Source organism: Hesperophylax consimilis, chromosome 17, assembly GCF_061612785.1.
Source record: "Hesperophylax consimilis isolate HC1 chromosome 17, BYU_Hcon_1.0, whole genome shotgun sequence".
NCBI lineage: Eukaryota > Metazoa > Arthropoda > Insecta > Trichoptera > Limnephilidae > Hesperophylax > Hesperophylax consimilis.
In genome coordinates this window covers 5002489-5029745 of record NC_142852.1, presented here as the reverse complement: position 1 = coordinate 5029745, position 27257 = coordinate 5002489, and the positions used below count along the sequence as shown (strand labels likewise).

General features: G+C 34.2%; 1 protein-coding gene and 1 pseudogene across 1 annotated transcript in view; both read right to left on the bottom strand.

Annotated features, from left to right (window-relative positions):
• LOC149415825 (uncharacterized) overlaps positions 1 to 27257 on the bottom strand; it is a 198941-nt gene that overhangs the window by 135187 nt on the left and 36497 nt on the right. The gene's annotated exons all lie outside the window — the stretch shown is intronic.
• On the bottom strand, positions 6542 to 7932 carry LOC149415827 (ubiquitin carboxyl-terminal hydrolase isozyme L3 pseudogene; annotated as a pseudogene).

Genomic DNA, 27257 nt, shown 5'->3' with positions numbered 1-27257 from the left:
CGGTGCCTATATTTTTATACAAACATCTTTCGAAATTCAAATGAGATGGAGATCTACTATGTCAGGCTAGTGTAAGAGAGACGGAATGCTAGGCGGTTGGGCAACATGTAACACTTGTTTCAATGGGAGGAACTTGTAATGTTATATTGTTTATTCTATGGTACGTAGTGTTATTCCTTGTTGGCAATCTAACTATAAAGTTTAGCGTTTCTTATTCCATGTCCGTGTAGCTCGTAATTGTTATTTAATTTTCTTTGAGGTTCCTTAGAAATCATCCCTGTGTTAATTTTGTGGTAAAGAATTCATTTAAGATATCATCATACCCTCCTTAGCTTTGACATTTGGTCCTAGATATTATATTTTATGTAGAAGATTCATTTCAGATGTAATTATGCATGTAATTGCTATAGGTATTATATCTACAAGCAGTAGTAGCCTGCCGCATAACTCAGTATTCTGTTTGGGAGAACCAAAACACAAGACCAATGGTAGTTACCAAACAGGAACCCAACAACAACAACAGTTCTGGAAAAGATACTCCAAGGGTTCATAGTAAAATGAAGATAAATAAATTAAAATCATAGTGATAATATATTGGTAATCTAATGCCCCCACTAACTAATCCAGCGAATGGGTGCGTTGGCACTGGTATGGTATTGTGAATGAAAGCGGTGAACATGTTCATCTTGGGTCCGGGTCAGGAGTGCGGTTCAGTAAAATCACCTCACTACACACACACCGCCACTTCCCAAGGTTCGCCATTCTGAGTGTTGTTTCTTTTAGTCAAGCCCATTATTTATTTATTTATTGATTTTCGGGAAATCGACAGTTAACGTTTATTTCAGTTTGTACATAAATATTATATAGCCAAAATACAACCAATTATATATTGCCTCATTGTGTCTATACCTCTACTGAGACAGCATAGTAAGGAATAAGTAAATTAAATTTTGTAAGAAAGGAATATGAATTCAAAAATTTATACAGAACAAAAGTTTTTTTTGTGTTTTGTTTTTGTGGTGGAAAGCATTGCAGTGCTGCACTGCAATGCTGTCCGAAACGTTGGCTATAGAAGAAGTTAGCGCAACACGGCAAAACACCCCAAAAACAAATAACAAAAATACTTTTGGCCGTGAAAATCTTAAATCATATAAAACAAAAAATTATATAAAACGAAAAATGTACAAAACAATACATTTATAGCCATGGAGAGAGGTTGTAGATATAAATCAAATCATAATAGAAATATAAAAAATAGAGACATAAGTCACAAAAAATTACTGTACAAGCTTAACAAAATAGGAATTATAGATAATGCTAAAATGTGGATAGAAAGTTTCCTGAACTCTAGAAATCAATAAGTAAAAAATATTGATTTATATAATATTGTATGTAATTAATGTAAAAATTGGGAAAAATAAAGGATAAAAAAAAAAACCCCGATTTATCATTGAAGTAGGAGATAATAACAATAAGTCTGTATAATATAATGATACAAAATGGTTTTCCATGCGTTTAGCATTAAATAATTTTTTTTATTTTTATTTTTTTTTTATTTTTTATTAACGACAATTATAATTACAAAGTTAAGTATATTATTCGCAGTCCTCCTCACTAGGTATTCCTGTTCCGAGGCGGACTGTAGGTTTTTGTATAGGTGTAGATCGTGATTTCCTTGTTAATTTCTACAAAAAAATTTAAAAAATTGTCTTCACATTTGTTCAGTTCATAATTTTATTGATTTCCTCATCTTCGTGTTTACTTAGCCATAATTTGATGTTGTTTTTAAATTTTTGTGTCTCCGTTGTGTTTTTGAGTTCAATTGGCAGGGCATTATATAGTTTTGTAGCATGGAAATGATGATTTTTCTGGCCAAAAGACGTATTTAATTTTGGGATGTTCAATAGTTTTAAGGATTTCTTCCTTGTAATATAGTTGTGTTGGTCAGCAGGGTACTCATATTTTTCTGTAAATTTGATTAGAGCATTTTTTGAGTATAGTTTTATTATACTGAACACTTTAAAAATTTTAAAAATGTCTTTTGATGGAGTTCTTATGGGTACTTTAAGGATTATTTTTATTATTGCTTTTTGAGTTTTAATAAGCTGCTTCATGTGGATGTTTGAGGCAGATCCCCATCCAATAATCCCATATTCTATGCGTGATTGACAGAGAGCATAGTATACCTTATATAAATCATTTATACTTAGTATATTGCGTATATTTCTAAAGTAGTATATAAGCTTTGTGAGTTTCTTTGTAATACTATTTATGTGGGAGTCCCATCGAAGATTTTCATCAATTTCAATGCCGAGATATTTTATACTTCTAGAGTGTATTATGGTGGGGCAGTGGCATGATTGCGTTTCGTTTTTTCCTTGACAATCATGTAATTTGAGAGCATAATCCTCAGCTGGTTGTCCTCTAGCCGTTATAGAAAACGTTAAATATTTAGTTTTGTTAACATTAAGTGTGAGTGAGTTTTGCATAAGCCATTTTTGCAGAAGGATAAGCCCGTTTTCAGCTTGTTTGTAGGTGGTTATCCAATCACTTTCATTAAATAAAATGACAGTGTCGTCGGCAAAACTAATGATTTTTCCGTTGGTGTGTAAGTTGCAGATATCATTTATATATATCAGAAATAATAAAGGTCCTAGGACACTTCCTTGCGGTACACCGTAATTGATTGGGAGAGGTTTACTTTTACACTTATCAATTTTAACACACTGTGAACGTTCTGACATGTAACTTATCAGTAGATTTAGAGTTGTGTTTGACATCCCAATTGTTTTAAGTTTCTTGAAAAGGATTTTATGGTCTATCGTGTCAAAGGCCTTTTGCAGGTCTATAAAAATTGCGAAAGATTTATTTCCCTGGTCTAAGCTTTTCGTGATCGTATTTATGATATCGTCTATGGCGTCGGCAGTACTAAGTTTTTTCTAAAACCGTACTGAGATTTCGATATTAGGTTATTATCTTCTAGGTACATCATAAGTTGTTTTTTTAGTACTTTTTCCAATATTTTAGAAAAGGTACTAAGAAGGCTTATTGGTCGATGGTTATTGATAACATTTTTACATCCTTGTTTATAAATAGGTATAACAGTAGCTTCTTTAAGGGATGTGGGAAATACGCTTTTAGCTATAGATAGATTGATAAGGTGTGTCAGCGGGAAGGTAATTTCTTCACTGAGATGTTTTATTGCATTGGTTGAGATTACATCATCCCCTGATGACACATTTGGTTTTAGGGAAGTAATTATGTTTTTGATTTCGTCAGCGGTTATTTGTTTGAAATTAAGTTCTCTTTCCAGATTTCGAGCTTCATTTGGTTTGTCTGCATCATTTTCAACACGTAATGTAATTTGTTTGGCTAATTTTGATCCAACATTTGTAAAAAAATCATTAACATGATCAAGAATTTTGTCAGGGTTTTCGGCATATAGAGTGGGAACCTTGTTTATGTTCAGTTCATCGATTTTTGATGTATTACTGGTGGATTTAGAATTCGTGAGTTCATTTATGATTTGCCACATTTTTCTGGGATTATCGTTACATGCTTCTATTTTATTTTTATAATAGGACTCTTTTGTGGTGTTTATGATGTTTTTGCAGATGTTTCTATATCTTTTATAGTATCGTAGCTTGTGTATATCATAAGGATTTTGTTTAAGTTTTTTATGTAATTCTTCTCTTTTTCGTATGCAGTTTATAATATTCTGTGAGATCCAAGGCTTTATGTGTATATTCTTGTGTGAAATTTTCTTCGTAGTTTTTTTGGTATTGGACACTATGATATGTTGGATTATATCGATGAAGCTATTCCACGCATCATTTGTGTTGTCAATATTTTGAATTTTTTCCCATTCAGTACTTTGCAAATTATGCTTAACGGCATTCCAGTTTGTTTCTGTTTTTTCAATTATCGACGGTCTATTTTGAATGTTCCTTGCTTTGTTTTGGTTTATTGCTAGGATTGTTGTAAAATGATCAGTTATTGTTGATTCGTATATGACAGATAGCGTATGTTTTTTAGTTTTACTCATTATATGGTCTATGCAGGTTTTGGAATTTTCAACTTTTCGAGTGGGTTCATTTAGAAGACTTTTAACCCTTTTGCTGCCCAAATGTAAACACAACATAGATACTCTCACGCCAAGGGTTTTTAGAATTTTTTATATTGCGTCATTATTTATTATCCTCAGCACTTAGAGATTGTAAATTATTACCAAAACAAAAAAAAATTGTTTACGTTACACTCTTGAAAAGTCTAAGCAAGATATCTTTATAAATTGATGCATTATTTGACGAATAAAAACTATCTATGAAACATCAACAAACTTCGACCCGCCGCCATTATCAAATCAGTAATCTCACCAACACATACAGACGTACTATAGTAATATCAGTAGTCACGTCTCTGAAGTGGGACCTCTGCGACGGCTCACCATTTTTCACGATTCACTTGTGATAATATTATTGTTTAAAACTTCATTATTTATTCAACTTTTATTTACAGTTTCTTATCGTATTATTTATGTTTATAGTTTTTATTCGAATGGTAGACTTAAAAACAGGAATGAATACACAATGCCACATTACACTGGGAACACATATCGAGCCATTTTTCTGCGGCTTTTTTTAAGTTTTGTATTCGCACAAACATGGCCGGCTCTGTATGGCTTGGATTGTTTTGATGTTGCCGGTATTGGCTCAGACGTAATGGTGTGTCATGATGAGACGAATGAGGAGTTGAGTCGAGTTGAGTATTTTTGAGGTGTTTTGCGATTAATTGTCTTATCACACATAACTGATAATCGGAGAAGCTCATACCTGAATTTTTTATGCTGTTGTGTACAATAAAAGAATTTAACAGATATAAGATAGAGACAATATTCCCTTATTTGGTCATCAGACAAGTCGCGTCGAGCCATGATAGAGGGTTACACAAAAAAAAAATATTAGGAAAAACGACAAATTAACACAATAATTAGTTTCTAAACACAGATAATTAAAATAAAATGTATATGATTATTTTTTCACTCGAAAGGCGGATATAACAACTTATTTCATTTAAAATTACAAAACATGTTGATTAACACAAAACTTATTTGCACTAAAAATATGAGTAGTTAATAAAAACAATTTGTTAAAATAATAACGTTAGAACCACGATTCGTTGCAGATTCTAAGTATTCGCGAACCGTCGAGATAAGAAGGAACCACGTGATTCACTAACACAACTACGCGCGCGCGGGGAATTCAAACACTGAGAGGGGAAATATTGTAGTCTCCAGTTTGACGAGGTCTTTCATAATATAAACAAAATCATTTGTCACATCTGTGTAGAGATGTCGCTAGATAAAGGTTCAAATTATTTTTTAAGCCCGAGTTTTGCGCCATCTATACAGAAAGTTCCGAGATATCGCAAGACGAAATTAAAATCACGTATATTTGCGCGCGGCAGCGAGGGCCCGGAATCTTGAATCAAACATAGATGCGCACGGCAGCCTCCGGGTTAAGACCCTGAGAGGCTAATGTCTGCAGATATTCATTTTTTTGGGGGTGACCGTTATCGAGAATATTTATATTTAGATCTCCAATAAGAAAAACATATAAGAAATGTTTCATTTTTAGATAAAACAATAAAATTATATCCCATACATAGATAATAAATATTAGAATTATACTTACTAGTCCGAAATATAAGATAAAAATAATGAAGATACCGAAAGTAACGCTAAAGGGCAGCAATTCGTGACCTCTCATTCAAGTACCTAACCTGAAAATACATATTCATATTGGCGGAGATAAACGAACCACGTGGGGGGATACACACCCCGGTGGGTCGCGGGATGGTGGCAGTGCAAAGCGGTTGACTCAGCACTACTCAAATAACAGTAATAAGTGCAGTCATAGACGCTTTTTTCTATGAAATTCTTCAGCCCTTGTTCACGTACCTATACGAAAATATTGTGACACCGCACCTCATTACAGAAATTCATTATCTCATTTTGGGGTGCGCCTGTTCTCACATTGCTGGAGGGTTGGGGGCGGAGCTACGAAGTTTGCCGAGTGAACACGAAGGCTCAAAGCGGCTCGGAACTACGAAGTTTGCCGAGTGTACACGAAGCGTGTCACATAAAACAACTTATTGTAGGTAGATATAGAATTGACAATAATGTTATGGACATGGACCATTTTACAAAAATTTGAAAAAATAGTAAAACTTTTACAATCGAATGTGTAGGTAGAACATTAAGGTAAACTTATTAACACATATTTTCAAGAAGACATACAAGTTCATCATATTAATGTCAATTACAACTGGTTACTACCTACTCCTATAATCCAAATAAAAAATGATTTTGGCAGAGTAAATAACATTCTGTAAACAAATATTTTGTGCATTCGGAAAGCTGCTTCTTACTGAAATTTAATTTTCTTATACTACATATTAGTTTAGATTAGATTGAAACAATATTATGATGATTACATAAACAAATCCATCATCACAGTACTTACTGTGTAAAGAGCCAAAAGTGTAATCAGAGGATAGACTGCACATTAACTATTGTCTAACCATTTTTCAAGTTATAAAATGAGGTCCCTGAGGCTGTTTTCCGAATTTTGATTACCTATTTGTGAAGATCCAGACAGAATGTAAAACTAATGTAAGCTTAATGAATAAGTTTATAAAAGGGATGCCATTAAATACTATGGTTGGGACAGGTCAAAAGGATAAATGAAGGAAGTCACTTGAATCAGGTCATGACAAGAGTCAGAAAAACATAAAAGTAAGAATGTGAAAGAAGCAAGAAGTGTGTCCCAAGACAGAGTTGTGGTTCAACTTATTCGGTAGATTACAAGTTGTTCAAAAGAAGTAGTGTTTACAGAAAATATCAAGACAAATAAAATAATCAATCATATTCATAAAAGCGACTTTATTAGGTAATAGAAAATGTAAAAAATATAATATTAAGTATGACAATCATTTACCAGTATCACAATGCCATGAAATACAATATCCATCATATTCCTAGTACTAAGCAGAATCATGCAGAAATCCAACCAAAATAAAGAGTTTTTTTCACAACATAAAACAAAAAGCTAAGAATAGCCATCAAACCTTACAACTATTGTGACTTGCACAAAGTGATATAATTATTGAGATTTTTAAAATTATGAGTTTGAAGATGACAAGCAGAAAGCAGTTTTAATCCAAGCCACAAACATTGAACAATGGCGATAACTTAAAAATAGCATTTAAATAATGGCAAAACTAATGTGATTTACGTACATACATAATGAATCACATAAATAAAAATAATAAAAATCAACTGGCTCAATGTTAATGGTAAATACGGTGGAGGTAAATTCAGTCACGCTTGATTCTTGTCATCCTGAAGATATATAATTTATTCAGACAAATCGGCAGCGCTCAGAGCAACCACCGTGAAGTTGACATTGTTGGGATCCCTTTCCATGAAGGTGCGGCAGACCTTGGCAGAGTCTTCCAGGAGCGTCTCGGGGGTCGTGTCTCCATGGTTAATCGGGAAGGACTTGCGCCCGTCCAGCTCGTACAGTTTGCCATCTTTGTGCACAAACGCAATGAAGTGGTGGTTGACAGGATCGTTTTCTCCGGGAGTGTTGGACTGGCCTTCCTTGGCAAGCTCGAAATGGGCAGAGACTACTCCCTCGCAGTTTTTAAGCAGAGAACCTCTGGCGGTGGAGTCCAGTTCTTTGGCATCGTCCAGGAATTGCTTCAGCCAGCCGTCGAAGAGTTGGATATTGTCGGTGTTGTTCGCGATGCTGTGAAGCAGGGCGACGGTTCCACACGCATTCTGAACAGTTTGCTTCATGTGGAAAACGTTCTCGGATATAATTTGAGAATTTTCAGTTAGTTCAGATTCCTCCTTCTTCCTTAAATAATACAAACATAACCTTCAAATATCAATACAAACTACCAGAGCTAGCTACCTTCGTGTACACTCGGCAAACTTCGTAGTTCCGAGCCGCTTTGAGCCTTCGTGTTCACTCGGCAAACTTCGTAGCTCCGCCCCCAACCCTCCAGCAATGTGAGAACAGGCGCACCCCTCATTTTGATATCATTTGAAGAAAAAATATAAATTTACCAGGTAATGGAAGACAAAAAGAAACACTAGTCTAGTGTCTAGTTAGTGGTATATATTTGGACAACGAATTTAACTTCAATATTGCCTTAGATTAAATTCAACAGGTGGACGATCTACTATCCATTTTTATTATTATTAACCTGAAATGTCAGATTAATGAAAATTATAATCATTGTCTCTGATTCTATTATTGTCTATGCATAGCTTGAAAATTTGTTGAGCCATGCTTTCTACACCGACAGTGTCGTTACTTCCTGTATCTAAACTCTGTTTAACCAATACACCCTGGATCCTCCTACTGTCTCGGGGGTACCGGTTCAACCGACGCGTTAAACTTATTATCTCAACTAGTGATAGTTATTGGTAAGTACGATTGTTTATATTCATTCCTTTTAAATTCTGTAGCGGTCGTTATTCCAATTTAGTTAAGCAATCATTTAACAGCAGAACGTTTAAACTGTCGATTTTACGTCGACCTATTTTAAGATAAGTATTTCCAAGGCATTTTTGAAAGTAATCACAAGTATACGGATTACCGATATTTTGTTAAAAGCGGAATAACCAATTATCTTTAGATATACGAGTAGATATATTATATAAATACTGAGTTACCAGAATATTGTCAATGACTCTCTAAACCGTTGTCTTTACTTCAAGGTCACAATTTGTATCATTTTTTTTCCAAATAAGTGTCTTAGCTACGACTTCATTGTTTTGACAGAATATTCCAACCGTAAAAAAATATTAAAAACTCATTCAAATTACAGTTCCGTTACAACTATGTTCTGTTTCAGGTATGTTTGTTTGAAGTTAAACCAATTACCAAACGCTACCACAGCAGTGCAATGGATCTACTAAATCCAGATACTATATCTATCAAGACGGAACCAGGTCCCCAAGAAGAAGGCGGAGGTGAAATGTCATATACGGATATGGATTTCGACCTCCCAGATCTAAAGAAGGAATGTTTGCAATATGCATATAGCACTCGGTCAGCCAGTTAGTTTCATTGAATATATTAAAAATGTAGGATGTTTAATTTCGATGTTCGGAATCCAAGTCCATTTTGAAATGTCTTCTCGTTTTATTTGGGACATGATGTAAGTTTCAAGTGTTATTTTACTGGGTTAAGTGCGGGAACTTTCTTCTTTCATACGAAAATAAGTATGAAATAAGGAAGTAGAATACTTTAAACGCACTTGTATTTGTACTTTAAATTACGTTTATTGATGCTAGATTCCATCGACTTAAAAAAACCGTCTTGAAACATCGTTCCCTGGGGAGATCTGGGGGCTTTCTTATTCATTTATTTATACGCCTAAAAAGGTTTTTACATAAAATTGATACAAGATGCAGTGTACCTTGTGGAATATCTGTATTATAACTAACAGGATATAGATGTAATGGATTATAAAGTAGGTACAAAATAGTTCTATGAATACACAAATTTTTTTTTTAATAAAATTATATTAGTAAAATTGTGATGACAATTATAATAAAGTATATTTAAAAATAATAATAAAAGTGCTAATATAGATTATGGTTTATTTAATTAATGGAATCAATAAATATTTCAATAGTACCCCCTTTCTTGTTACCCAGATGATGCACCCTATTTGTCAGTGAGTGTGTCTGTGTTCTTACGGTATCGTCAATTGACCTTAAAGACTTTTATACAAAATCTGCATCTACGTGGTTAATCAATGGTATCTTTATTCGTTATTTTTACGGTTATTGCTTTTTTAATTAAAAACTATGTTTCGTTTCGTATAAATTATCAATGTACAAATTATTATTTGTTTTTCCAGGTATCTTTAATGCGGGGACTGTTACCATCAAGGCGGAACCAGGAACCCGAGAAGAAGATGAAAGGGGATGTCCTAATATGGAAATTGACATAGACCTGCCGGATGTTAAGAAGGAATGCTTAGAACGTTTTGAAAGAATTGACAAGACAGCAGGTAACACCGATTTTCATTGTATGATTTATCAATTCGTGCTCTCCTATTTAACTTACGTTTACGTTTTGACGAATTAACTGCGCTTATCTAAACTTTGTGTTGGTAATAAGACTTATTGAGCCTTAATTCGTATTTTTTTTTCAAATTTATCGACAGATCTGAAGACGCATGCTGTTGAAAAGCGATTATCATGTCCTCATTGTAACTACTCATGCTCTCATAAATCAAATTTGTCAAGACACATGCCTACTCACAGTAAAGAAAAGCCATTTTCGTGTTCTGACTGCAACTATTCATGTAGTCAAAAAGGAGGTTTGAAAAGACACATGCTGAAGCACAGTGAAGAAAAACCTTTTTCATGTTCCAAGTGCAACTATTCATGTTCTCAAAAGGCTTATCTGTCGAGCCACATGCTGACACACAGTAGAGAAAAACCTTTTTCATGTTCCGAGTGCAAGTTCTCATGTTCTCGTAGGGGTCATTTGAAGATACACATGCTGACTCACAGTGGAGAAAAACCTTTTTCATGTTCACACTGCAACTATTCATGTTCACGAAAGACATATTTGACGAGTCACATGGTGTCTCACGGTGCACAAAAACTTTTTTCATGTTCCGAGTGCAACTTTTCATGTTCTCGAAATAAAAATTTGAAAAGACACATGCTGACTCACGGTGGAGAAAAACCTTTTTCGTGTTCTGACTGCAATTATTCATGTTGTCAAGAGGGAACATTGACAAGACACATGCTGACTCACAGTAGAGAAAAACCTTTTTCATGTTCCAAGTGCAACTACTCGTGTTTTCGAAAGAATAATTTGACGAGACACAAGCTGACTCACAGCTGAGAAAAAGATTCCCAGTGCATTTCATAGTTATATTTATTCATTTACAAAGTGATTTTTTTTATTTGTTTAACTTTGTACAATAAAAAATAATGTATTCAATTAATAAAACTGATTCGTCACAAAGTGTGTTTTAAAAAATTGAATATTGTTATATTTTAATGTCAAAACCAGACGTGGAGAAAAAAGTCAAATTATCGTATGTTTAGCTAAATAGCCATAAAATACATTATTTTCCTTTTCCAGAAACAGAATTACTTACTGCTCTTTATTGTCTACCTGATAAAAAGTATTTTTTAAATAAATATGCGTATTAAGTGAGTCCTTATTTTCTAAAAATTTTCAAAAATCTGTTCATAAGCGCGGCCTCTTAGTAAAGTGAAAAAGTATTTTCAGATCTTTATGTTCAGTACCTACTTGAATGAATTAATTAAAAAATAATTATATACTATGACTTATTATCTCTATGTTATTTACACAACCTAACATTGTGGACAAACATGCTTTCGTCATCTTTCAATCGTTTCATCCTGTTTCTAAGGGCTTATTTTACATAATATTCCTTACATTGTTTAACCCAGTTAGTTAGTCAGCAGTTAAATTAATCATTCCATATGTCGCATCCGAAATAAGTTATGAAAGAAGAAAAAAAGGGAGGCCAATCACTGACCGCAAAGAAGCACACATCATAATAAAGTTAGTGTAAGCACAACACAATCACATGAGTTCCACCGCAATAGCTCGGGGTAATAATTGTGGTCACAACAAATGTATAAGTACTTTCAATATAGGTAAATATTATACACACGATAAACATCAACGACTTGCTTACAATTCTTCTTCTGGTCTAGCCCAAACAAATGCACTCGAAATTTTCAAAGTGTTCTTGTCCTTGTTCTTAATTTCAAATCCTTATTGAGCAAGGTGGAGTTTGGAGACGGAGCTGCGAATTGGATAAATGACAATCTGGTTAGAACAATGCATATTGTTATTTCAAAAGCAAATACAATGCTTGTGATATTTTTGTTGATATGTTTTGATACAGATATTTTCTGGTCAAGTACCTATTTTGCATGCGGAAATACAGAACCGCTCTGTTTAAAGCTGCATTTTCAACTAGTTGCGCTCAAGTTGTTTCATGACATTAGTTGCACTTCTGGTATCACGTATTAACATAGTTTAATGCAACAAAATAAGAATCGCGCCACCGTGAAATTATGGCATCACTCAATAATGCAACTAATTGTGTAGTGTAAATATGTGATGCAACTAGGAAAGTGATTTATTTATGCCAACGAGTGTCGTGAAAGCATTTCAGTCGAGCGGACGTATGGGTTCCTTGTAATTACCTGAGAGATTTGCCACCATTAAACCATCGAAAATAACAAATCCACGCTGTGGTGATGTTAAAAATGTACAGTTTATCCATGAATACCAGCAAAACGAGTGTCTCTGGGATTTAAAGCAGCCTCAGTACGAAAATAGAGATTCCCGTGAAGCACCCTTCAAGGCAATTATTAGAGCCGTGGAAATGGAAACTGTAAAAGATGTTATTTTAAAAATAACATTTATTTAGTGAAATAATATTCCAGAGCACCTCATGCAAAAATATTGAATCACTAAATATTACGTCAACACTAACTATTTCCAGTTGTTAAATATCTTAGCGTAATTTAGAGTTTCAATTTTTGTAGCAATGCTTCCCGACATTTTTTATCCTGTCCAATATGTTGTCGGAGAATTTGTTCAGTTAAATTATAAAAAGAAGTTAACACGAACTTAGATTTTATAGCTTTCAGGATCTTCATATGCTTATTCAAAGCTTAATCCAGACGCTTTTTTCATAACCATCCGAGAATCCAACACCGTATTTTCTTTCGTGACAGTCTTTTCCTTATTTCGTACATCGCCATATGTATACAAAACATTATTCATTGCAGAAAAACTTTAAACGTAGATGGTTGCATGGTTGCTGTGATACTGAAGGTTGTACGACACTACGTTTGCCCAATTTACACCAACTTTTTGGTGTCATGCAATTATTTGGAACTTAGCTAAAATAACATTTATCTATTTTTAACAAAATAGCCCAATTTAATCCGTTATTTAATGTTTTATTGAATACTCTTGTGTTTTATATACTTATATTATAAAGATATCACCTGTGACAGGAAAAAACATGTTTTTTTAAAACTAATGATATATAACACCCATAGTGGACTAGATCGCCAATCACCCTACCTCCCGTATAGCAGCGCCCGTAGTGATTTGAAGAGCCGATCCGCCATCTTGAAAAGGTCAGCCAGCGTGATTTGCCTGCTTGTGTACAGTGGAGAATTGGTTTATCAGGTTAAATGAAATATTTAGGATTGGAGACCTGTTGTCAAGCGGACCACCATGTTGCCGGCAAAGCTGGACCAGATGTAGCCGCAAACATGGGTGTCGGTAAAGAAGCGCCTAGTACCTAGGTGCTGGCCGCAAAGCCGCCTTTGATTTTATTCAAAGGATTTCATTTTGAAAATTGTCTGCTCTGAACAAGTCTTTATGAAGCAAATGTAGGTCTATGTGCAAATTCACTTTTTTAATATAATCAGGTTCCAATTGCTTAGGTAATATTGCCTTCAATTTTTTATCTACATTGATTTGTTTATATTTATAAGATATATATGTACTGTATAATGTTTTATTTACATTAATTTTAGGCAAAGACTGATATAGGCCTACCGGTATTCCAATATTTAATGTGAGCGGTAACTTATGTTTGCCTAAGAAAGTCACTCCCTATCAATTATTACAATACATCTGTAAATCCTGATTTATTTACGTTACCAGTCTTAAACCTGTAACTATATGACTATGACCAGGCCTATGTCTTATGTGACTATATACGTTATTGCAGCATATTGTCTTATCCCATTGTAAACTTTCTAAGTACAACGTAAAAGCAGAAATCATTCAAAACAGTATTTTTTTTTGGTAAACTAATGTTTAACACAAGATTTTTAATGCATAGCATAAAGGGTAACAATTATTTTATAAGCAATAATTATTAGCCTGAAACACTCATCCACATTGAAAAATCTCCTGATAAAAGATACATGACGCCAACGCAACAAATAAAATAAAGTTGGCTGTTTTCAGGTGAAAAAATATAACAAGCAGTAATTGTTGAATGAAACACTAGTATATGTTGAATTATTTCGCGGATAAGAGATAAGCCGCCATAGCTCAGTGGTCAGAGCTATCGACCGGAAATCGAAAGGACACGGTTTCAAGTCCCGTTGGCGTCATGTATCTTTTATCAGGAGATTTTTCAATGTGGATGAGTGTTTCAGGCTAATTATTATTGCTTATAAAATAATTGTTACCATTCAAAACAGTGTTTGCTATGCTTAGTTGTGTTGCTTTTAAAAATGAGTGTACATATTCTAGTTTCTAATAAAAACCCAGGAGCTTATCCTGTTAGTATATAATACGTCATTTTTTCTCTTTTCCCAATTCCCAATCAAACTTTTGTCAAATCCAGTCCTTTTTCTTTCACAATAACTTATTTGAATATATTTGGCAAAGTTTGAGTCCTAAAATGATGGTGCGGTATGTATTAAAACCATAATTAGAAAAGCCTTTTGTCACACATTCCGTGAGTCGGTTAATAATCCGTTTATTTATTTACTAATCATTTACTCAATATTTAATTAGAAATAAAGTATACATTTCATAAAGAGGTGTTTAAACAAATATGTTCTTAATGTACGATAGAATGCATGTATTTTGAATTCCCGCCGTGATCTGACTCTTTCAAGATGGCTTCAAATTCCTACGGCAATGGCCGCTAGGTCGGCTATCTAGTCCACTATGGGTGTTAAATATCATTGTTTAAAACAGTGCCATATGTGGGACGTAAAAGTATAACGCACCATTGTTTCTCTATCACAGACAGAATGATACAGACAGGGTTACAGCAAGTAAAAAAACTATATATATATATTTATACATATTGCTACATTGGTTCATTTGATTACATATAATATTTAATTATTGAAGACAATATTGCAATAGCAATTTCTAAACGAATATTTGAAAAAGAATAATCAGAAAAAGATAAGTCACATCTATGATTCAAACACAGGACCCTTGCCTTGCAGGAGCACTGCTCTATTAACTGAGCTAATGGGACCCTATCTAAATAAAAAACTAATATCGAAAAAAAAACTACAAACATTGCCTTCATTCTGGAATAAATTCTTATTATTATTTAATCACCGCACATTTTTCTGATTTTTCTATTTCAAATATTCGTTTGGAAATTGCTAATACTGTCTTCAATAATTAAATATTACAAATTGGAGTTTAACTTTCTGTAACTTTCTAAACTGTAGTACATATTGCTTTCTATTTACTTTTTATAATAACTAAAAAAAAAACCTTTTCGTACTTATTTAATTAATACTTTAGGTAGGTACTTGGGAATATAGTAATCGTTTTTATATAACCCACACTCAGGCAGTGCCTTAGTGGGTTTTCATTTCTCGTTTATACTATTTGTTTTTATGTATTATATGTGTAAAGAAATGAGAACAAATAAAGTTTAAAAAAAATCATTACAGATTTGCAGATAATGTCAATACATGTCGCACATTAAAAACAACTATGTATTTTTATGTAGCTTCTATCTAACTGTCTAGATTGCATTTAGTTCGGGTTGAATCTTGCGATCATACATAAAGATAGCAGCCAATAAAAATGTGCGGTGATAAAAATGAATGCAATTTCGGTAGTTCTTATTCGAAGTATGATACATTTAAATATGACCGAAGGGTCCCATGTGAGCTGCGGGGCAAATCCCCGTTATCAAGGTATGTGACCCAATACATTAATCTACAATTTGTTTTATCAAAATGGGCATTAAGTCATATATTAAGGTTTACCTTATATTCAAATATTTTTTCTTAAAAACGAGAAACGGACGCAAGTGACAAATGCGTTTGAAATTTTAAATGCCAATGGTTCTATAGATTATGAAGAATCCATTTCGAAGTGTTGGCAATAAAACGTTTTTCCCAATATTTACGAATGAATTATTGTTAGCAATCGGCGTTGTGATATTTCTAAATCGCGAGTGGTGTTGGACCCGAAAAGTTTAATGCGTTGTGGGTTCTTTGAGAACTATCATAACAAAGGAAAATTTTCGTCATAAGTGTATTATATTGAAAAAAAAAATCACACCCATAAGACTGACCAATGTTCAACTTCTTAGTATAAAATACTTTAAAACAATTTCAATGGAATGACTCGACACAATGACTTTTCAATACGCCTAAAAAGTGATATTAAGTCATGAAAAGTGATGAAATAAAAACTAAGTTAAATAGGTAATATAATAATAAGTTTTATTCGGTTAAGTGTATAAGAAAAAGGGACAAACTCCATCAACAAGTAAAAAAATGCCTTATTACCTTTCCCTAAAACTATTCTACAAAAACTATAGAAACATTTGCTATTATCTTATTAAATCGGCTAAACAAAATTACTACAGAGCTAACATAGTTCCCATTCAATTCCTAATAAATAGATCCATTATTGAAAGTTTATTCCCATCATTACTTAAACAAGGCAGAGAAATACCAGTGTATAAATCAGGTAATCAAAGGAATATTAGTAACAACAGACCAATCACACTTCTGAATACCCTATCAAAAGTTTTAGAAACAATCATTGTAAACTAATGAATTTACCCTGAAAAAAATTACTTACTATCACTAAATCAATTTGGTTTTAGGAAAACTCGAGGTACATCTAACACCATTGTACTAGTTATCATAACATTAAAAAAAATCTAGATACAGGTAGAAAATTCATTGGAACATTCATCGACCTTTCAAAAGCCTCTGACACCAAACTACAAGTACCCTTTTAAAAAAACTTGACATCGTAAGAATCACATATAAAAAATTACGATTATTCCAGAGTTATATGACAAATAGAAAACAAATTATAACAATTGGTAATATCACTAGCCAACCACTTGAAAATAAATTTTGTTTGCCTCAGGGTAGTGTTTTGGGTCCGATCTTGTTTTTAATTTACATTGATCACTTTGCAATATAGAAACAGATGGTGAAATTATAAGTTTTGCCGGTGACACCGTTATCCTCACAAATGAAGAAAACATTTAACAAAGCTGTAGCTGATTTATACAATATCAAGGAATGGATAAACTTAAACACACACAAATAAATTGCTTTCAAAATAAGCAACACGGAAGATGAATTATCGAACTGAAATATAAAAATCCATAATTGCCAAGATATAAAACGTCTATGCGACTGTCCGTCATTACAAAAGGTCAACTACATAAGGTATCTGGGCATAGAAATCGATAAAAATCTGAAATGAATAGAAAACAACTATAAAATTAAAATACTTATATACTTTACAAAAAAATCAAAAACATTCTTGACAAAAGAGAACTAAATAGAATTTACATGGCCAATTGTCAAACTTAATTAGAATAAGGAATAATTGGATGGGGAAGTTCAAATAATGCCACATTAAATCCCTTAATTGTAATGCAAAAAGCCATCTTGACAATACTTCTCAAAGTAATTATCGGAACTTGTGACTTTTAATAATCTAAACATCACGTCACTTATACAACTCTATGCCAAAAGCATATTTATTTGTATTCACAAAATGACACACTTGACCTACTAACGAACATAGGCACCTTTCAAAATCACAAGATATTTCAATCAAAAATACATCCAACAAGCAAAAACGAAGACAGGAAATTCTTTAAACTACAGCATAAAACTTTACAACAGATTACTAATCTCCTACACAATTTACAAATGTCAATAAATATTCAAATATTCATAAAACAATGGATCAGGGAAACAGGTAGACACGAAATTTATAGAACATTTAATCTAAACACAGACTGATTGAAGTGAAACAACCTGTGTAATATCCAAGTGATAAAAGTTTAATTTAAAATATCTATATTAGCTATATAGTCCAGTCAGTGCGGAGTTTTACCTTACAAAAGGTTAGGTAGTAGCGATTTTGATATATGTTGTTAAGATTGGGTCTCTAAGGAAAAAAAAATCTTTCGACCTTGGGAGGGTCGAGCTCGACCCGCCATCTTGGATTGAAGGTGCCAAAATTTGTTTTTTTCAAAATAATTGTGAAGTGGTCGTTTTTACAACCAAATTGTTCAAAACAAACTTAACGACAACTATATTACCTACATTTTTCGGAGAAAGTTTTTTTTTGTAAGTCTAATAGGTAACGAGTTACAGTGGCAAAAATGTGAATATTTTTCTAAAAAATGATGAAATTCCCAACTTTGTAATTTTTTCGGGTTATTCATTGCATAATTATAATAATTTTGAACTCATTTCCACACCACCATGAGGTAGAGAACATGGCGCATTTTTTATTGTGGTATCCCCAGTAGATCTACTCCACAGATATACCAGCGATGGTAGATTTCGAAATTATGTTACATTACTATGAATTATGTTACTATAAATTATGTTACTAACAGTCTTCGTCATCAATGTCATCATCTAACTCATTGCCTGTGATACTGAGATTCTGGGCTTCCATTGACAAAATCTCTTCTTCTTCGTCCTCGACATCGATGTGAACCTCTGGCGAATTTCGGCATGTTTGACCATTACAGCACCCACATACAATAGAACACTTCAATCCAGCTTTCCTGCAGCTACATGCAACGCCGCATCCTTTTTTACAATTGCATGAAAAAAATAAATCTCGGGTGCTGGTTTATTTGTCATTCTTACTGAAACAAGCCCGTTGGTGTCACGTTTCCAGCCCCAGTTTTCTGGATTTTTTTGGATTCCATACCATTTTTGGACTTGATAGTACGTTCTAAATGCATGGTACCATGCAGCGTCGTTCGTTGGTGGCAAAGAGGCAAGATTGAATTTGCTTTTTGGTGTCGACTTTGCGAAACGTTTGTAGCGGACTTCTTCCAAGGTTTCCTTATCCATGACACCCCCGTACAAAGCAACAAGAAAGCGTGTTCCTGCAACTGCTATGTCTTCTGGTGTTGCATCATGTTGTTTGAAGATTCCTATCATGGCATTGAGTCTTGTGTCGTTTTGCACAAGCGAACAAAATTTTTATTTTTCGGAATAACTTTATTGAGTAAAACCTCAAATTGTAATATTTAAATATTGAAGAAAATATTAGTGATTTCTAAACGAAAATCTGAAACAGAAAAATCAGAAAAGAAAACGGTCACATCTGGGACTGATTCTGATTTTTCTGTTTCAGATTTTCGTTCAGAAATCACTAATATTGTCTTCAATATTTGAACAAAATTTTGTATTTCCTTGGTTGAAGAAGGACGATGTTGTATCGCAGCCGCTAAAGGCATGAAGAAACAGAATATTCTCAGCCGCCTCTTTGTATTTCACACTATTCGCGGAATACAGTATTTCAAAAGTTTTGCCTCTCCCGGGTTTGCGAAGATATATACTACTTTTGGGTGGTGATAATGCTGTCAGCAGAACTAGGAGATCAACATCTTCGCCAATAATGAAAACAGCGTCATATGATGAACACAAGGAAATCCCAGTATTGACAATCAACTCATCAGCGTCTTCTTCAGCCTGCTTAGCTGTAAAATCATCCTGTATAAATTGCTTTGTAAGCATCGAAATCAGACGGACTTTGTTATTTTCATTGGCTAAAAATCGTTCTTTTGAAACTTGAACTGGCATTGTTTCATCGAAAAAAACATCTGCAGGCACGTGCTTCTTCAATCGGCGAAGTCTTTTTGCGGTTTTCGTATTTTTTTCACCATCATCAAGCGGATATCCATCGAAAACAATGACTGTATGTGATCCATAGTGATTTCTTACATAGTGAACGTACTTGTCGCAAATTGACCCAAAATAATCATTCCGATTCCATACAACTTTATGTAAAAGATATCCTCCATCCACAACATTATTTTTGCTACCTTCAAGTTGCACGCCTTCTGGAAGTTGTTCGAAAACACCATAAAATGATGATTTCGTACCTTTGTGCATTCCTTTTTCAGCGACAAAGGAAATGGGGCGAGTTCGAATTTAAGGAAATCCTTCAATTCTTCGTCGGATTTCTTCACAATACGCATTCTCTGTAACAACATTTGCGGGTTGATGGAAATAGTTGTTTCGCCGACCTTTGCTGCTGTTGACTGCTACTAAAAGAATAACTTTGTCCTTACGTTTAAATTTTATAGATTCAAAATTTTCAGACGTGGTAACCATGTTCGACATCCTCTCGGTACCTATTTCTCTGGATAAATGACAATTAATCTTTTCATCCCCGACAATTCCAGTACTGATAGAAAGAAGTGAATTGATTTTGGGGAAGGGACAATGCTGAGAAAACCAATCCAACAGCTTTTTATCAACAAAATTTATCAAGAAAATTGGAGTTTTACAATTTGTTGTCAAAATTTTCTTCTTTCAACCGCTGTAACTCGTTACCTATTAGACGTACAAAAAAAAACTTTCTACAAAAAATGTAGGTAATTTAGTTGTCTTTAAGTTTGCCTCCAACAATTTGGTTGTAAAAATGACCACTTCATAATTATTTTGAAAAAACCAAATTTTGGCACCTTCAATCCAAGATGGCGGGTCGAGCTCGACCCCCCCAAGGTCGAAAACTTTTTTTTCTTTAGAGTCCCAATCATAACAACATATGTGAAAATCGCTACTACCTAACCTTTTGCAAGGTGGAGCCCTTTTTAATCCCCCACTGACTGGACTAATATTAAAGATCTACATTGTAAACTCTAAGTTTTAAGAAATTAAAATATTTCAAAAAAGGAAGCACACATTTTAACCAGTGTAGTAGGAATTGTATTATATAAAAAGGTTAATTGAATAAAATACAACAAAATGTATTTCCTAGCACGGGAAATCCCAGTGTGGAAGACATTGTTAAAAATAATTATCTAAACACAAATTTAAAAAAAAAGGTTTTTATCGACTGTGAATCAGCATGTGTCTCGTCAAATTTCCCTTTCGAGAACATGAATAGTTACAGTAGGAACATGTAAAGGGTTTTTTTCCACTGTGAGTCAGCACGTGTCTCGTCAAATTTCCCTTTCTGTAACACACATAGTTGCAGTCGGAACACGAAAAAGGTTTTTCTCCACTGTGAGTAAGCATGTGTTTCGTCAAATATTCCTTTTGGTAACATGAAAACTGACAGTCGGAACATGAGAAGGGTTTTTCTCCACCATGGGTCGTCATGTGTCTCGTTAATTTTCCCTTTCGAGAACAAGAATAGCTGCATTCGGAACATGAAAAAGGTTTTTCTCCAATGTGAGTCCACATGTGCGTCTTCAAATCTCCCCTTTGGCGACAAGAAAACTTACAGTCAGAACATGAAAACAGTTTATCTCCACCATGAATCCGCATGTGTTTCTTCAAATGTCCATTTTGAGAACACGAATAGTTGCAGTCGGGACATGAAAAAGGTTTTTCTCCACTATGGGTCCGCATGTGTTTATTTAAATCTCCCTTATGATAACACGAATAGATGCAGTCGGAACATGAGAAAGGTTTTTCTTCCTTGTGAGTAAGCATATGTATCGTAAATTGTTCCTTTCGAGAACATGAATAGTTGCAGTTGGAACATGAAAAAGGATTTTCTCCAGTATGAGTGCGCAAGTGTATGTTTAACAATGTCGTATTAGAGAAAGAGAAATTGCAATGGGGGCACGAGAATCGTTTTTCCGGAGGATAGTTCTTCAGATCTGTAAACAATTCTGAAATAATTACGGATAAAGAAAGTTTATAAGCAAGTACAGCTAATTCTAAGAGGTAAAAATTAGGATGGCACGAAGAAAAGATATCGGTTTTACCTGTTTTCTGAGTAATTATTTCAAAGCTTTCTAAGCGTTTCTCTTTAACATTCGGCAGGTCTATATTAATTTCCATATAAGGAATGCCACCTTCATCTTCTTCTCGGGGTCCTGCTTCTGACTTGACGGTAACAGTCTCCACATTAATGCTACCTGGAAAAACATCAAATTGACAAGATACAATGCCTAAAGAAGCCACAAAAATGATGGATGACCTCAAGACATCAAATACTTGTGGGCCAGATACTGTTTCGGCTAATCTGCTGAAATTACTGAATTTAGTTGTAGAAAATCCGATTGGGTTCATTTGTAATTTAAGTTTCAAATCAGAAATATTACCGAACCGTGAGATACAAGAATGTAGTTCCAGCGCCTTTACGGGACGATTTTAACAGTCAATTGGTTATCTTTTTTAGCAAGCCTAAACCTAATACTGGATATGCGAGTATATAAAAATATAATGAGGGAAATTTGGTTTACCCGTTGGTTGGTGAATTTTTTCAAAAGGTTCAAAGTTTTCTTTTTTAATATCAGGAACCTCGAGATCAATTTCAGTATATGAAATTCCACTTGCTTTGCTGTTGACCCCCTATAGATATGAAGGTTCCGTTAAAGTCATTTCACCTGTTAATTAAAAAATACTAATAAAATGGAACAGATGATAGATACAGTCGAAAAATATAATCGAAAATATAACTAAAGGTTTTATAGCTCGAGGTCATTGTTCTTTGTTATTATTTTTTTAGTTACTGTTTGTCGATTTGATCGTTTCACCGGATGGTGTTTGTAAAAATGGCACGGATGTGGAATGCCCTACCAATAAAAAAATTAAAACATTTAATAAAGGCCTCTTCTAGGAACCAATTACAGATGTCCCTGCCAATGCTCTTGTCCCAGATCACTCTTACAACGTTGCCCGACCTAGAGGTGATATTATAGTACCTACATCTTCATGTGTAACCCTCTCCTGAGGTGTTAGGTACCTCATAAGAATAACCAAGCAGAATAGCGTATGTAAGATCGATATATAGGTATGAATGAGCATGTTGATATAGCCAAGCAAGAAATCTGCAGTTACATTTTCGATTGTATTTTGCATCTGTATAACAGATATGCACCAATAACAGACAACAAAATACCTGAATTATCTTCGGAAATGGATTCCGGACTTTCTTTTTTGACAAAAGGATATTCCATATGGATTTCCGTAAATATCACCGCAACACTCTCTTCCGCACTTGTGCCTGGTTCTAACTTGATAGCGGCGGAATCCATGCTTTTACGTAAGGATTTGGTAGTTCTGTTAAACTACAACTTTATAATGAGGTTGAAGGATTTCTTTCGTCCAAGGTGTAGAAATTGACAAAAAGGGTAAAGCAAAATAACATAACCAACAAAAGTGACAGCTAACAGTTTATCCATAGAGACTTCAGAAAAGAAGATAATTTTAGAAAGTTTATGATGAAATCCAAGTATTGCCATTTTAAATCTTCAACTTCGGTAACACAATTTTTTGGTGACCGGATAATTCATCACATCTTAAAAAGTTATATAAAGTCATGGAAAGTGATGAAACAAAATCTTTATTAACTGGGTTAAGTAGGTTAGGTTAGGTTATGTTAAAAAAAAATTTCATCGTTTCTAATGACTTAATATCACTTTTTAAAGGTGTGTTGAATTGTCACTGTGTTGAGTTATCATGGAACCCAATTTTTTAAATGCATGTTTTTAACAAAAGTCTTAATTGTAAAAAAAAAAATTATCTTTATTATTTTGTAATCTTGAAAATTATTGAAAATTTTGAAAAAATTATAAAAACATTTCTTTTTAGTAGACAAAACTTACATTTTTATAATTATTATTGATGCACTAATGTGCAGATTTCATTATTACATCAAGAGCAGCATAAACATTACAAAATTACCGAATGCTAATCTTATGCAATACCAGATTTAAAAGATAAAATAATCTTATGCTAAGTTATTTTTAATGATTAATGGTGTTTAAAAGACAAGATTTTTTTATGTAAATTACAAAGAATAACATAATATTATTTTTAAGGGGGTGACAGATTATGCTATAAGTTTTGTGTAACTCTATATTGCTCGCCATACAAACCCGTGACACTTAAAAATACGCTGTGGTCTGTATTTGAAAATTATGTGACCCCCTCTCCTACCTATGGCAGCAGAGGTGACCGGATAAATCAACACTTTGACTATTCAACAAACATTTTAAAAGTGATATAAAGTCATGGAAAGTGATGAAACAAAATTCGAATTGATAGGGCGAATTTGCCCTATCAAATCTCTAAAATTAAGTATGATTCTCATAAGTGATGAAGTCGTGTAAAAACAATATCCGGCGCTCGGCCCGGCGTTATTGACGGACCTACGGTCGACTTTGCCCTAGCAGTGCTGGAAAATCGATCGTTCCGTCAGGGTTTATTTCAATTATTTCTGATGAACGTATTACTAAAATCTCATTTTTTCTAGAGGGATCCCTCGGGAAGGTACTAATTCATCGTCTAGAAAAATAAAATCTGGTGCTCACCGCTAATTTTACAGCTGAAAAGGGTTTTATAAAATGTTTAAAGCGGTATATATCAAATTATTTAGTGGCAAGGTACTGTTTTATTAATCTTAAATATAAATAACTAATATAACATAAGGATCCCTCTAGAAGCATTTGAGATTTTAGTAATACGTTCATCAAAAATAATTAAAATGTTATCTTCGAGCAAACCTCTGTTGTTAGAGCCTAATGTCGCCTTAAGTAAAATTATATCTCCCTAATCCTTCTATAGCAGTTATTACAATAATTAAAAAAACATATACATTTTCATGAAAAAAACCTAAATATTATTATTACACAACCAAGTGAATCAGATACTTGAGTCGGGCCATGTCAGAAGTCAGAACAATAGAAGAGTATATATGAGACGATGTATGAATGTGAATGAGGCAAGAAGTGTGTGCCAAGACCGAGTTGTTTGGCGGTCCGTCCTCTCTGCCTACCCCTGCGGGAAAACGGCGTGATGGTTAGTTAGTTAGTTATGTCCTCCTGAACAACTTACCATGTACAATGTATACATTTAAACAACAATGTACACATGTAAAAGCTTTCAAGGCATGAATACATAAATAATTAAGTCCAACAAGGAGAAATTGTATACTAGATAGGTAAGAGCAAAACATTATGAAATCCCAAATTATATAAAAATATTATAGCCCATATTTTTACTAAACGAAAGATTTCTTACTTAAAATACCCTTTTTAATAGCCTATACAATGTGTCCGGGGGTAAAGTGCACTAACTTCGAGAGTTGATTCTACATGGTATAAGTAAAAAGGTATTTGTGAAAATTAAATCTATTTTCCCTTCAAGTTTTTAAATATTTTTACCAACAAGTCAAGAAATTTTTGGAATTCCAAACTGTGAAGAATAATTATTTATCTTTCTAATGACGAACATATCACATATCTACGCATTATAGAAAAAAAAGTAAAAATACTTTAATAATGTATTGACGCCCCGGTCAGATCTGTCCAAGGCCCGAAGGCTTAAAAATTCACGTTTAGTTACCTTCAGAGGCCCAAATGAGATATATGTCAATATTGATTTATGTTTATGAACTATGTTATACAACTATTATCATAAAAGTGTACTGGGATTTTATTTCACAGTCATTTTATGATGTTTACCATTCATGGGTTGGTGGCCGAATTGTCCATATCTACTGGTTCCCAGCGTGGTGTAGCGCGTTCAGTGCTCTGTTAGCTGCAGTTCTCCATTTTGAACATGCTACATTTTCATGTATTTTTATCATTTGTCCTTTGTTTCTAGTCTGAAATATTGTATACTTACCAATCGTTTAAAATAAATAACTCCATTTTCCTGAGTCAACTTTGGCTATGCTGTGTGGAGGGTCTGGCTTTGAGGAAAGGAAGGAGTGACGTCTGTGATCCAAATAATGCAATCTGTTTGTCAAGGTACATCTTATCGACAGACCGCCTGTTTGTGAGGCTCCAGACCAGTGGTGAGAGCTTGCGATCTGTTCAAGATGAACAATTGTCTACTATCTGCAGTATAAGCGGGCCCTGTATAATACGCCCAGCTTCTGCTAATTTGACTCCGGCTTCGATGGTGCCAATAGTAAATAAGACAGACCGCCTGTTTCTGAGGCTCCAGACCAGTGGTGAGAGCTTGCGATCTGTTCAGGATGAACAATTGTCTACTATCTGCAGTATAAGCGGGCCCTGTATAATACGCCCAGCTTCTGCTAATTTGACTCCGGCTTCGATGGTGCCAATAGTAAATAAGACAGACCGCCTGTTTCTGAGGCACCAGACCAGTGGTGAGAGCTTGCGATCTGTTCAGGATGAACAATTGTCTACTATCTGCAGTATAAGCGGGCCGTGTATAATACGCCCAGCTTCTGCTAATTATTTGTCTCCGGCTTCGATGGTGCCCATAGTAAGTAAGACAGACCGCCAGTTTCTGAGGCACCAGACCAGTGGTGAGAGCTTGCGATCTGTTCAGGATGAACAATTGTCTACTATCTGCAGTATAAGCGGGCCCTGTATAATACGCCCAGCTTCTGCTAATTATTTGTCTCCGGCTTCGATGGTGCCCATAGTAAGTAAGACAGACCGCCAGTTTCTGAGGCACCAGACCAGTGGTGAGAGCTTGCGATCTGTTCAGGATGAACAATTGTCTACTATCTGCAGTATAAGCGGGCCCTGTATAATACGCCCAGCTTCTGCTAATTATTTGACTCCGGCTTCGATGGTGCCCATAGTAAATTCATTTATAACAAGTTTCTCTTTAACTCTTTTAAGTTTTCAAGATAATATATTTACCTTAGTTATGCCGAAACGTTAACTATATGAAATTCGCTCGATATAAAAAATTCGCAAAGAGAGCTCCGAAATTATTAAAAAACACGTTTTGTTCTGTTATTTAATATGTTATATGCATAAAAAAAATCACAGTGTATCTTTAAATACAACTGGACCCTCGTTCTGCCGACGTAGCACTGCCTATCTGTTTTACCCCCTTTGGGGCAATTATTTTAGATTGCTGTTGGACTGTGCTGAGGCCCGTTTCGTCCAAATTCCAAATTTTGTCATGTGTAATAGGACCATACTTTCTATGGACGTATTTTATATTGTTTAAAAAAAGCTCGACATTGGTTCTGTTGAAGCTTGTCATGCGACTCAAGCTTGTCGCCTCTGGTTTTCGAACTGACAAGTCTGTGTGCCTCTTTAAAAACCCCCTCATCCATTTTTCACCGGCAATTTCTTCCTCACTCCAATTGTCAGGCATTTTTTTCTTATTAGCCCTAGCATATTCAAAAGCTAAGAGTCTCACACCCTTTATCGTCATTCCTTACTGCATGCGGGCGACATTTTTAATATAG